Source organism: Varroa jacobsoni, unplaced genomic scaffold, assembly GCF_002532875.2.
Source record: "Varroa jacobsoni isolate VJ856 unplaced genomic scaffold, vjacob_1.0 scaffold_707, whole genome shotgun sequence".
Taxonomy (NCBI): domain Eukaryota; kingdom Metazoa; phylum Arthropoda; class Arachnida; order Mesostigmata; family Varroidae; genus Varroa; species Varroa jacobsoni.
The window spans coordinates 48,462-60,451 of record NW_019213609.1 but is presented as its reverse complement, the minus strand read 5'-3'; the positions used below and the strand labels follow the sequence as shown (position 1 = coordinate 60,451).

The 11,990-nt window shown below is 41.1% G+C and overlaps 1 long non-coding RNA gene across 3 annotated transcripts in view; it reads right to left on the bottom strand.

Moving 5' to 3' along the window:
* Positions 1 to 1,964: 1,964 nt before the first annotated feature.
* LOC111262851 (uncharacterized) overlaps positions 1,965 to 11,990 on the bottom strand; it is a 36,452-nt gene continuing 26,426 nt past the window's right edge. For 2 of the 3 annotated variants that reach the window (XR_002681892.2, XR_015312066.1), the window contains one exon: positions 1,965 to 3,032. This is a non-coding gene — a long non-coding RNA (uncharacterized LOC111262851). Of the gene's footprint in view, positions 3,033 to 11,124; positions 11,530 to 11,990 lie in introns of those variants that run through there. The other variant, XR_015312065.1, reaches the window with a different exon arrangement.

Here is an 11,990-nt window from a genome sequence, read left to right as displayed (position 1 = left end):
ATTAGATATTGTTGGGTACACTGGGCGCATAAATTTGGTTTTCGTATACCTCAAAGTCTCACGGGAATGCAGCTACGCCCTTTGGGATCATGGCACATGATGATTTGGTCTCTTCAAGCCTTCGGTTCCCATTCCCAACTGAATTTAGAACATGGTCACAGGCGGTTACCCTATCTTCAAGCTTCCCAACCAGCTTGCGCACTCAACCAGATAATCGAAAAGAGCAGTTTCGGAATTTTATATACTAACTGAAATCAAAATAAAAACAGTCCTATCTCCAAGTAGAGGTAAGTGTCGTTCGTATGGGACAGCGGAGCGAGCTAACCAAACAATCATCTAACTGTATGGTTACATAACTTAAGCATTCTGGATACATCTGACGGTTTAGGTCATAAAACTGAAAAAGAAATGCATGTATATCTCTTTTAGCGGCATCTTCATCCAGAAGTTTCCAGCATCAGATGGTCTTGTCGAAGCTAAATATCCTCTTTGTTATATATATCACGATAGAAAATAATTAATCTTTCATTTAATCTAAAATATGTCGAACGACAATGCAAAATTTAACAGTCCTATATATTGAATATGTCGATAGAGAACTTCTACACAGATCTGCAAAACAATCGAATCAATTGTCGAGACCGTACATCTCTTCACCTACCTATTTTCACTCCGCCATAATCTTGTCCCCTGGACGTAGCTGTTTCGAACAGTCCGCTTCGTTGATTTGAAACTGCCAAGGACATTTTCCGTCAATATCTGACTCCTATACTGGGGCTCAGCGAACTGTTACTATGTATCGAGCACTACTGAACATATTATCGCTATAATCGCTTCCGGGATAATCGTGCGTTGAACCAAATTCAAATTTGCGGAAGAAGATGTCTGTTTAACACAGTCTCACAGCGGGACATTGTTTTACCTAGGTCCTCTTTGGCGAGTCGCCTACAGTTCATATGACTGAATCATCCATTCTGTTGAAAGAGTTCATTTACCCAATTGTGGAATATTGTTGCAAATAGGAATAAAAGGTATGCAGCGTGTGATTTGCACAGAGCACTTGATCCGTACGTTCCCGTTACGGTTATGTGTGTATGGTACCGAGGCAAGAATAATCGGTCACTCATGCAAGACCTTTGGTAACTGGCAACTTAAAACTGATGTGCGACAGAAGAAAGTAAAAGCCACATATTTAACCTCGGCCAGCGACAAGAGCCGCAGTAGAAATCACAGCAGCTGCAATTACCGCTAAGTAAAGTAGCGCGCGCGAAGTCAGTCGCTGTATGGGTCTGTAGCGAAAGGTCCAGTCGGAGCTCGGAGGGAGAGGTCAGGTTGGGTTGGGTCGGGGAGGGAACGGCAGAATTTTCATTTCGTGCAAATGTACACGTGTCGGGTCTGTCTCCGAATTTGCGTTTAGCTTTACTGGTGATTAGTTAGATCTCATTGCAGTTAACTCATAAGGTGAGCTGTGAAAGCAGTAAACACCGAAAACCAGACACAATCGCTGCATCGAACTGTTGTTGTTAGCAGCATCCAGCCAATGCTGGGCTGCTAACAACTGCATTCTTCAACCACGACTCTAGTTATCTGTAAGAACATGTTTAGGGTACGCTTTGTGCTTTCAGGACGATTCTGACGAGAGGGCCCAACCAAATAACAACAATAAAAACCACGGGATCTACACCCCATCATCATTTGGTTAAGGTTAAGGTCTCCTATATTTAGCTGAGATTGTGCGCAAATAGTATGGCTACCCTGTTGTCGTTCTTGCTGTTGGTAGCTGCCGTTTACGCCCGCAAAAGTCTCATTTGTCCTATTTCTCAACGCCATCTGTTGGCCATGTATCATCATAACATGCCACGAAGACGTGGCTTACGTCAAAATAGACCATTGCATGAGCAGACTAGATTTATTATCTGAATCCTATTATTTATTTATATATTATATATTATTATTTGACCCATCAATATTTCTTGGACGTTGGAAAAAATTATCTCCTAAGATGCTACTTCACGCCAACTTGCATCCATGTACACATAAGCATATCTATGCGTAGACATCGAACGGATTTAAGCTACACATCAAATGTGACATCTAGCACATCTTTTTACTATAATTTTGGCACCTCAGTAAATGTAAGTTGTTTGTCGACAATAAACGACTTGATGGCGTTAAGTAGAATGAAACTAAGTTACAGGGTTTGCTTTGCAAATACTATTTAGTAATTCACTTCAGAGGAACTTCAGCATTGCTTTCCAGTACCGTTACGTCTTGAGCCAATGTGTGTTACTTGATGACTTTCTTTTCGGGCCGTGAAGAATAAATATATTTTATTTGTTTCTAAAGTAAAATACTACCTTGTCGTTCCGAAGTTTTTTCCCGATCGTCATCATGCGGACATATTCAGGTACAAACGTAAATGATATAGCGGATTTCCTAACGTTACTGTACTTACCAAACTTCATTTAATTGCCACTAAAGATGATACCAAATCATATTTAGCCCAGCTTCACCTGTTCGGCGAGTTTAGCATAAACGTAATGTGTCGTAAACATTGGTCCTTTTTACATTGGTTGTATGATAATACAACCTTGTGCAGTATTCATTAAAAAGCTGACAGGCGGTTAGGTGCAAGCAGATCCAAGGTTAACAGAACCTGCTGAACGTTTTAATATATAATAGTTCCGACGCCATAGTGGGCGCTACAGAGAGGCTGCACATAACAAGTAAAGACGCGAAACTCGGTGTTTTCTCGTTGATGGGATCCGAAACCCTGACTAATGAGAGTGATACAGGCCGGCAACAAATCAAAAAAACTACTTATCTGAAGTTGTGAAGGCAAGGAAGATGCCACATGCTCACTCTGTTGCGAGGAACAATTGGCTAAGACTTAATCGCTTAGTATTTAGTACTCTATTCGCTTTATGTGTCCAGTATCAAAGTGTTTTTTTTGCCAGCAACAGCTGCGCCGATCGTGTCCCGAGTGCACGGTACGTCCACCAACCTTCGATACATTCTGCCAGCGTTCTCACCTTGGAGAAACAGCAACATAATAATTGAATATATTGATTTCTGGTAGTGACGGTATCTCTGCCTCTAAATTCGTTAATGACGGCCAGCTTAAGATCGTAGACAGATAAAGACTTTATTTCCATATTTATCAGTTTTCGTCTGCTAATAGGACGCAGTTTAAAAATTACTCAAACACCTAGACGCACGTTCCCGGTAGCTAGGTGTTAGGATACCTGAAAAAATATTGCTTGGCTCTGAAAAACCAGGAAAAGTGTGGCAGGTATAACGAGGATTCTATCGTTGAAACTATTATTAACAGTGGCACCTTCTGGATTCAAGAATAGCACCTCCTACCTAAAGAACGCACACCTTTCAGAGTTGACAAGGGTCTTTGAGTCACCTTCAAAGGGAATAACTGTTAGATTAATTTCTATCTTTATCGGTTATACACATATGTATTCTTCATCGTCCACAGAAGATATTTTTTCAACGTTTTGAGATCCATACAAGGCCAGTGATACAAAATCACTCCCCTTTTTTAAACGTAAGGTAAAACAGTGTGACAAAACGAACAAAGGGAACGCTTTTTAACAGTATGTTTGTCTATTAGCAGCTACAGAAAAATTACAGCCACCACTTCCCAACAACTTGATAAATCAAGTTTTCACTTAGCACATTACAAAGATAAAATATGATAGTATATTATAGAATATGTCACATTACCAAAATTATTTTGTCTAACATCACAGGTGCTAATACTGCTGGTGCCACGCGTAGTTCCTTTCATTTCTTTTATTTGTCGGCATTGGCAATTTTTAACAATTGACATAACCAATTAAGAGGTTAGGCTGCAATTGTAAACAAGTTATTATAATTGCTCATCGTACTTTATACTAAAACTGGCACAAGTGAATCCGTCAGACTTTCAAACTGTATGACTCTTGAACCAGCTGAGCTGAAACGACCCTTTTTCACGTCCTTTTAGAGGACCTTTCCTTTATTCTTTTATATACCTGTACCACCGCTCCGGTAACTTCTGAACAGCCCCACACATGGCTTCTTTACCTTGAAGTAATTCAACAGTGGGATATGTTTACTCACCAGTTGCTTTCTTCGAGGCATGAAAGGTCCCGTCATTACACGGACTTAGATCGGCAGAATAAGCGGGTCGACGCTAACGTTGGTCACTACATTGTTCAATGCAGGAAACCAGTGAGTGTGGCATGGCGACGAGATTTCGTGTTGTTATTAAGTCATGAATCAGATTGCGCATTTTAGATTGCCGTGACGGCCTCGATGCAACGGGCTGCATCCGTTGTTTCAGTTTCAGTGAGTATCACCTAATAGCAGACGTCGGTCCCCATTACATCTGCTGTCATTACCTTACGTCCGAACATATTTAGCATTGCCATCGGACCCACTTTCTTTTCAGGACGATGCCATGCTTTCGCCTTTTCTGACCTGCGGTAAAGATTGACCTATGCCTCGGGTAAGGCGACCGGCTGCCCTCAAGTCAGCAAGGCTCAAAGTTCTGCTTTTATGAAAAATCTGCCCTATTGTGGCAATGCATTCTTGTCTTTCGGCTCCCGATCTCTGGTCATTTCCTTGCTGGTCTTCCAATTTCCGTTCTTGAAACCTTTGCACCATTTGCTCACTAGGCTTTCATTAACCTTCGATGAATTTGCGCAACGGTATGACCTTCGAGGAACTGGCAACTGAAAGACTAAAATATGTTTTTTCTTTCGAACTTATTTTGCTTAAAGTAAGCTCAACTAGTTTCCATTCGCCGGTGATTAGGGGACTGGAGTATCTCAAGGAGTGGCCCAAAAATAGCACAAAAATTTCAAATTACGCTGTTTCAAGACCGGATTCGTTTGTATCACAGAGCCGTCAAATAGATCAAACGCGATTGTAAAATTGGTAATTGCAAAAAAAAATGTCACTTTACTAACTGTTGTTATTGTCACGACTGCTTCATGGTTCAAATACTCATGACCAGCGAATAAATTGAAATAGCCGTGTATGGAAGGCACATTTGCTAATCAGGATGATTCTATCTATGCACGATGTATCTGCGTTTCACTATTGCCGTAGTAATCTCTGAAGCTACCGAGACGGCGATTGAAAGCTCGATACGAAAACTCGATATGGCTCTATATGAGCCACCTCCAACCGGGCATTCTAAAATAAGGCAATGGAGGCTTTGGCATAAAATATCACGGTGCGCAGCCAAAGATGTTCCAAGTCGGCCAATGTGTACCAAGTGTACCTATTTCACGGCCATGATAGTCATCGATTGTACGTGCACCAGCGGTAAACCTTTTTATATAGGGTGTATTGTATCTAACAACAGCCTCAGTCTGACTGACAACACCTTTACAAGGATCTATCTCAGTTCATGATGAGTTCTTAAACATAAAACTGTCAATACGATGTGTTGGCTTGACCTGTCTGTTGACGGCTTTTCGTAGAACCTTATGAAGAATCTGAAGTTACACATATTTATATCACATGGTGTTGATGTACGTTGCTGCACAATATTATGCGACCTGAATTAAAGTGTCCACTAAGCGAATTTTGCTTGATTTGGCCTATAAGTGTACTAAGAGCAAGGCAGAAGAAAACCAAATCGTTCGTGACGCTCATTATAAGTCCGGAAGCAGCTTAGAAACAACTAGCAATACTACTAGAACGGCATCGCTGTCTTAACCGATGTGTATGCGCGTGGTCGATCCCAATTTCCTCTTTTAGCTCTTATTTCTCCATGTCTCATCGAGAGTCGTGCATTAAGCCACGGTAAATGGGCACATCTGTTTCCTTATCCATCGTACGTGCTTCAGGACGATGCTTTTGCTACTCAACTTTTCCCTTTTCTATTACCCACTTCCTTTGTGCCTGACCTTTCTCAAGCGGACCGACAGACACGAATCATCTCGGAATACCATTACGCCAACATGGGTAAAATAGGTGTTTATTTGTTTCGTCGCCAACGGGGAGCTACTACTAAGGCTTTTGCCGCGGCTGCTATCATAAAAGCGTTGTAGCACTGATATGTGGGGCGTCGCTGTATCGACGCTATGTGATGCTTTTCATTGCTCTATCGCTTTTTCCTTAGCTTAAAATGTGTTATGTATCTTCCCGATGCTTCCTTCACTCTTTCAGGCAACCTGGCTCGTTTTGGCTTCGTCTTCTCTTTGCTTGATTCGCTGTCTTGGTTTGTTTTAATCTCAACGGGCAAATCGGGGCTACAAAAAAAAATAGATTCCTTAGAAGAATCCTGTTCAAATTGTCCTTGCTCGACGAGAACATAATCAGGCGACCAGTTAAATAAAAGTCTTCCGTGAACTAGAAATAGAGACGTTATCCTAAATTGCAAGAACCAGCAATACAAAAAAAGCCAACAAAACACACCCATAATACTGAACGATAGGCAAGTTCTAGCATTCAGGAAATTGATGACACGTTTGAATTAGGGAAAATTACAATAACATTAACTTATAGGGTTAAAAATTGCTTATCATATTATAGTCCTTTGTTAGAAACCTCCTTTTTTCCAGTCATTTCGTTAAGTAAATAATCACTTAAACAAACAGATCCAGGATAAAACGAACGCTAAACGACTTCGAAACATCGATACTATGCATCTAGTTATCTTCTGTGCAGTTCCTAGATTAGAGCAGTTAAAAGCGACACAATAAAAAAACTGGTAGAGTACAGAACTACTTTAGAATATTATTATATTTTAATTTTGATGTCGGTGCTGCTAGGTTTTAGTTGGAATTAGGGGCAATCACCGGTCATCGCATCTCTCTTGTTGTTGACTTTTGTCCTGTGGAACAGTGACAACACGAGATGACAAAAGAACAACACGAAAATCCCCGATATATTTAAACTAGAGCAGATTAATTATCTCGCAATAATTTACATATGTTGTCGTTTCAGTTTTTCTCAAATAAGTTGTTTGCACAGCCATCTCCATTTACCTTTACCCAACAAGTGCGTTCTAGTTGCCATCCCAGTCAAGTTCAAATTGTGAACTTTCCCCTCCTCCTGCCTGGCAATTGACGTTGTCTGTTCGTCGACAGGCTCTTGGCCCCTCACAATGTTGACAATGGTTTCAGCTCAGACGAATCTCTTGACAGCTGCAGTCAAGTTGGCTTGCATTCAGAGCTGCTGACTAAAGCCAGATCTGCGATGCAGGCGGAATTCAGGAGGTCGTAAGGAAAAAGGACATGTAAGGGCCTGCGCGTATGTATGATAAGTGCGGAGGGCTAGCGAGAAATGGCACAGCTTATGTTCAAATGAATGCCCCTATACCCAAACTCATATAACTCGGCTACGGTGTCGTTCAAGTGAGCACAGGGAGGGGGACAATTTAGGAGCCGAAGCAGATGTGGCTATAGAAGCGGCGGCGGCAGCAGCAGCAGCAAGGGTACGCAGGTCTTCTTATCATAATGGATTAGCCCCTAGTAGCTCTGAGTCAGCACTCAAGTATAGCCCCACACAGCCAGCACATTCGTAGGCAGCAAAAGAAAAGAGTTTCGAACCGCGAGAGAGTCGCCTTGTTTCGTGCTTCGTGTTTAAAAGATGAGGGCTAGTAGTTGCGATCGTGCTGAGATATGTTTGGGACCTGGTCGATTCGTGCTGAAATATATATCTGTACTGTCAGTGTATAAGTAATCTTTTGTCTTGCCCCTTTCTAAAGTCTATTGTATTTGACTTATCACATGAAAATAATAGTTAAATGTCTCGGAATAACCACAACAAGGTGGATTCCAGATCAAATGATATTCGAGCAGAGAGAAAACGAAGGCAGCAATGTCAACATCATTACAATTATTACACAATATTAACGGCAACAGTGGAAGCGGCGGCGGCGGCGGCGGCGGCGGCGGCGATAACTCCACTAACGCTGAACGTAGTGGGTCATTCGTGAGACTCAGCTATTGAATAAGTTCTTTGACATATTTCGGTTTAGATTTGAGCTCTAACTACCCTAGCTATTTTAACTATGTGGTTGTCATAGGTCTACACGGCTAAGGGAAGCACAATTGAGGCGTAACGCCAAAATCTGTCCGCCGTATCACCACAAAAGAGCAGGACAACGAGCATCTAGACGGTAGGATACCCTATTGGCCTCTGGAGGCGTTGCTAATTTTCCCTCTTATGGAAGAGACCTCAGACGCGCATGAGAGAGGAAGCGAAACGATACTTAGTTGTGGTACCCCGTACGAAGGATACTAAGTACAAGGCCAGGCTGTATGAAACATAAAAAGCTTAGCAGATGCTGACTGCTGGTAAAACTGGTCGACTCACTCTATGTTAGCGGCATTATTTGACGGCGAGCTCTGGCCATAGAAGCTAGATAGTTTTTGGTCACTCAAGAAGTATGTCAACTAAGTTCGTTTGATTTTCACTATTTCAGCGTGAGAGATTATTATGTCGTATTGTTTTACAAGTTAAACGTGCCAATTTTGAAAAAATGTAACCTGGCTTCTGACATCCACCGACTAGCCACTAACAGGGTGGAGCATCACAATTCGGGATACCTATGCTGCTAGATGGAGCCCAGCTGGGCAACGGACCGAGGCGAATACCCATCTTATGCTTCTTCTTGTATTATTACGCGCTTGAGTAGCCAGCACAGCCACTACCACCTGCAATACCACTGCCGCAAGCGACAGCAAAGGGCGTTCAGCCAGTCAGGCTGTTTACCATTGCCCTTGGCGTTGTCTAAGATGATCTCAAGTGGCGTTTCGTCCTATGTTCTTTTATTTTTGCATCAGTCCCCTAAATGTCCGCTCTTTGTACCACGTATGCCCTACTGGCATATCTGGCTAACATGTGACATCTGATTTCGGCTGTGGAATATGAACGCTACGCGGCCAATGCATTCTGTGTTTTTTCCTCTTCTCTTATTTTACATATTGCAGCAGTGGCAGAGCAGCCTCCTGTCAGTTGTCTATATCTCTGTCAAACAATACGAAGGGATCAGCGCCCTTTTTTAGACTATTACTCAAACACAAGTTGAATTTCTTAGTGCAGTATATACAGAAGGCACAGGTTTAAGACCTTTGTTTTGTACAATCAATCTCGCGGACTTGCGATTAGATGGGCCGTGGAAGTGAAGAGTTATTAATAATCACAACAAGGATTTATCTGGTCTGACATAAAGGCTCATCAAACCTTTGGTGGTTTCCGTAAGCTTCGCTCAAAGTTCTCCAGTAATCAGTTTCTACACATAACTAGGAATTAAGTACTCGAGATTTAACCGTTTACTTAAGTTTTTACAAAGGTATGGATGCTATTCGACGGCATCTGAACTCCTTTTTTAACCCGGAAGTTATTTATCTTTCGCTTTTTAATATGGCACTAAGATGTCTATATGTGGGTTACAACCTAAATGTATAAAAACGTTCCTTGTTGCTGCTCGGCAACTTCGAGCTTTTCTATCAAGTTCTTGACTTGGCTGAGAGCAAGCAGGTTTCCGAAAGCCTCAGTGCGTCTCATTTAGGTTTGGAAACGTCTAGCTTTCAACTCTCTCCTCATAAACAGATAGACGCACACACAGTAAATGTCTCTGAGACATAAGCTTCCGTTTGAACTTCAAAATCACACCCACTAGTTTTTTGGCAGTCTCGCTAAGCCCTTATCATCGATACGATCCTTGCAGGGGCATGTTTGCCGCCATTTCGTCGCTCCTCTTTTAGGTTAATTTCACTAGATATCGACAGATCGACAGACTTCTTACTGGGTGTTCTGGGATGTCTCTGTCGATCCCTGCCGGTCTGTCTTTCGTTGTCTTTTTTTTGCTGCCTTCTAACACGACTACCCCCAGCCCGTCATTTTGGTCGACCCATTCCACTCAGCCTTGTCTGGGTTCTCATTTGGTCTTTTAAAACTCGAAGTAGACCTACCAAACAAGTGAAACAGACGCAGTCGGCAGCACTGTATAAGCCATTTCTTCGTTATAGGCCACTAATGTAGCACTTGGTGTCAGGCTCTCGCTGAAACCGTGCACAGCTACTACAGGGAATTTCAACGCGTCCTTCAATTGCGTTTCGTTTTAAACTCAACCTGGGTGCGTACGGTAATGAAGGGTGGTGTTCTACTGTAGAATAGCAAGCCAGTACGGTCGTTGTTATAGCAGAGGGTGTGCACCGGTAAAGGCTGCCGCGTTTAACCTCTCCATCACATAGTCTTCATTGCACAACATAAATAGATCTGCCAGCTGCTCCTCGTATAACACATCTACTAACTGTGCTGTAGTCAGGTTTGTGTGGAGTTTCAGGTGAATGGAACAAGCTAAGTCAGGACGAGATAGAGCCTGCTTTCGATACATCGAAATGACCCTATTTTCATTTCGAAGACAAAATAAAGGGATAACATTTAGGCTCTCATTGCACACAGTCGAGGCAAACTCCCACTCAGTGGTGACCTTAGTCTTTGCCCCTGACGATGTACGCAAATGATAAAATCTTGACGCCCCTAAATCAGTGCGACACGCTTTGTTATCTTTGTGGTATAAAAAATAATAGGAAAGTTTCGAAATACATATATACATTATCTCACTATATATATATATATATATATATATATATAGTGAGATAATGCGAATTTGAAACACTTCATTGTCAAAAAAGACTACGAGAATTTTTCGTTCAGTATTCGAGCTTAAGTTGATGATAGTCTAGGTTCTATTGATAGAATAGATGTTATTTCCTTGTGGTGGTCGTTAGATGCAGACGATTGGTTGTTTGATTTAATAATCATTTTTAATATGCTATATATAGCATGAGACACCCATTGTTCATATGCACAAATTTTTGTTTAAGCTCTCGGTCTACGCTTTATTTTATCCGATATTAAACTGGACTGTATTGGAATACTTGTACTAGTACCTTGGCTATGCTGTCGACGCTATGCTAGATAATTTATCGAATGCTTCTGATAAATCTTATCTTTTTTTTTTTTTTTTTCTGCCTGCAACCGATTGATCTTAATATGACGTGTCGCCAGTCAAAAAAAATATTTTCAATTTTTAGGCTTCAAAGTAGTAAATCTCTGCTAGAAAAATCACATTTTTTTTTACATTTGCATATTATTAAAGTATTATTTGTTTTCTTTTTGTTACCGGAATATAACTTGGACTTCAAATATCGATAGTACCTTGAATTCTAAAGAGCTATGCAGATTAGCTTCTGCTACCCGCTGAGATCCTTACAAATGATAGACTATTGTGTAAGGAATGTATTTACATCATCTTTAAACATCTCGGTTTTGTCCAAGAATCTGTGCATATTGTTGTTAATCATGTATCCATCTATATCGTCATCTTTCTTTGGTGGACCGAGTTAGGTGCTACCTCACTTTTGCAACTACATCGACGTAGTTGATCAATCCTATCACAGCTTAATGGATAACGTATTTGCCTGCAATTCCTAGGGCCACGTAGGTTCGAATCCACGCAAAGACACACGTCGTTTCGCGCTGGGAGCCAGTCTTCTGATGGAATACCTAACGGCGATGTAAAATATATAAACAGGAAATCGATGAAGGCAAATACGGAATATTAATTCAACTAAATAGCAATTCAATTAAAGGTAAAATCCAAGTGGTAAAACAACGGATAAATACTCAAAGAATACTAAGCAGGAATTTTCTTTCAAAGAAGAGGTAGGACATGATAAAAAAGTGTATCACAAAAGCTGTAATGTTTAATATAAAAAAAGTTTGGATTGAAGTACTATAATTTTTATTGTCTTTAATAAGCATCCTTGATGTGCAAAAGAAAACTATATAATTTATATTATAGCTTTCTTGGAATTGTGTAGATAGCGCCGTATTAGTTATATAAGTAAACAGACGCACAGTATAGCAAATATGCAGTACCAGTTTTTTAGGGTTAGTTGGCCACCGGCAAACTGTTTAGTGATTTCGGCGATACACCAAAAGACTGAGAACATTTATGGTACAAG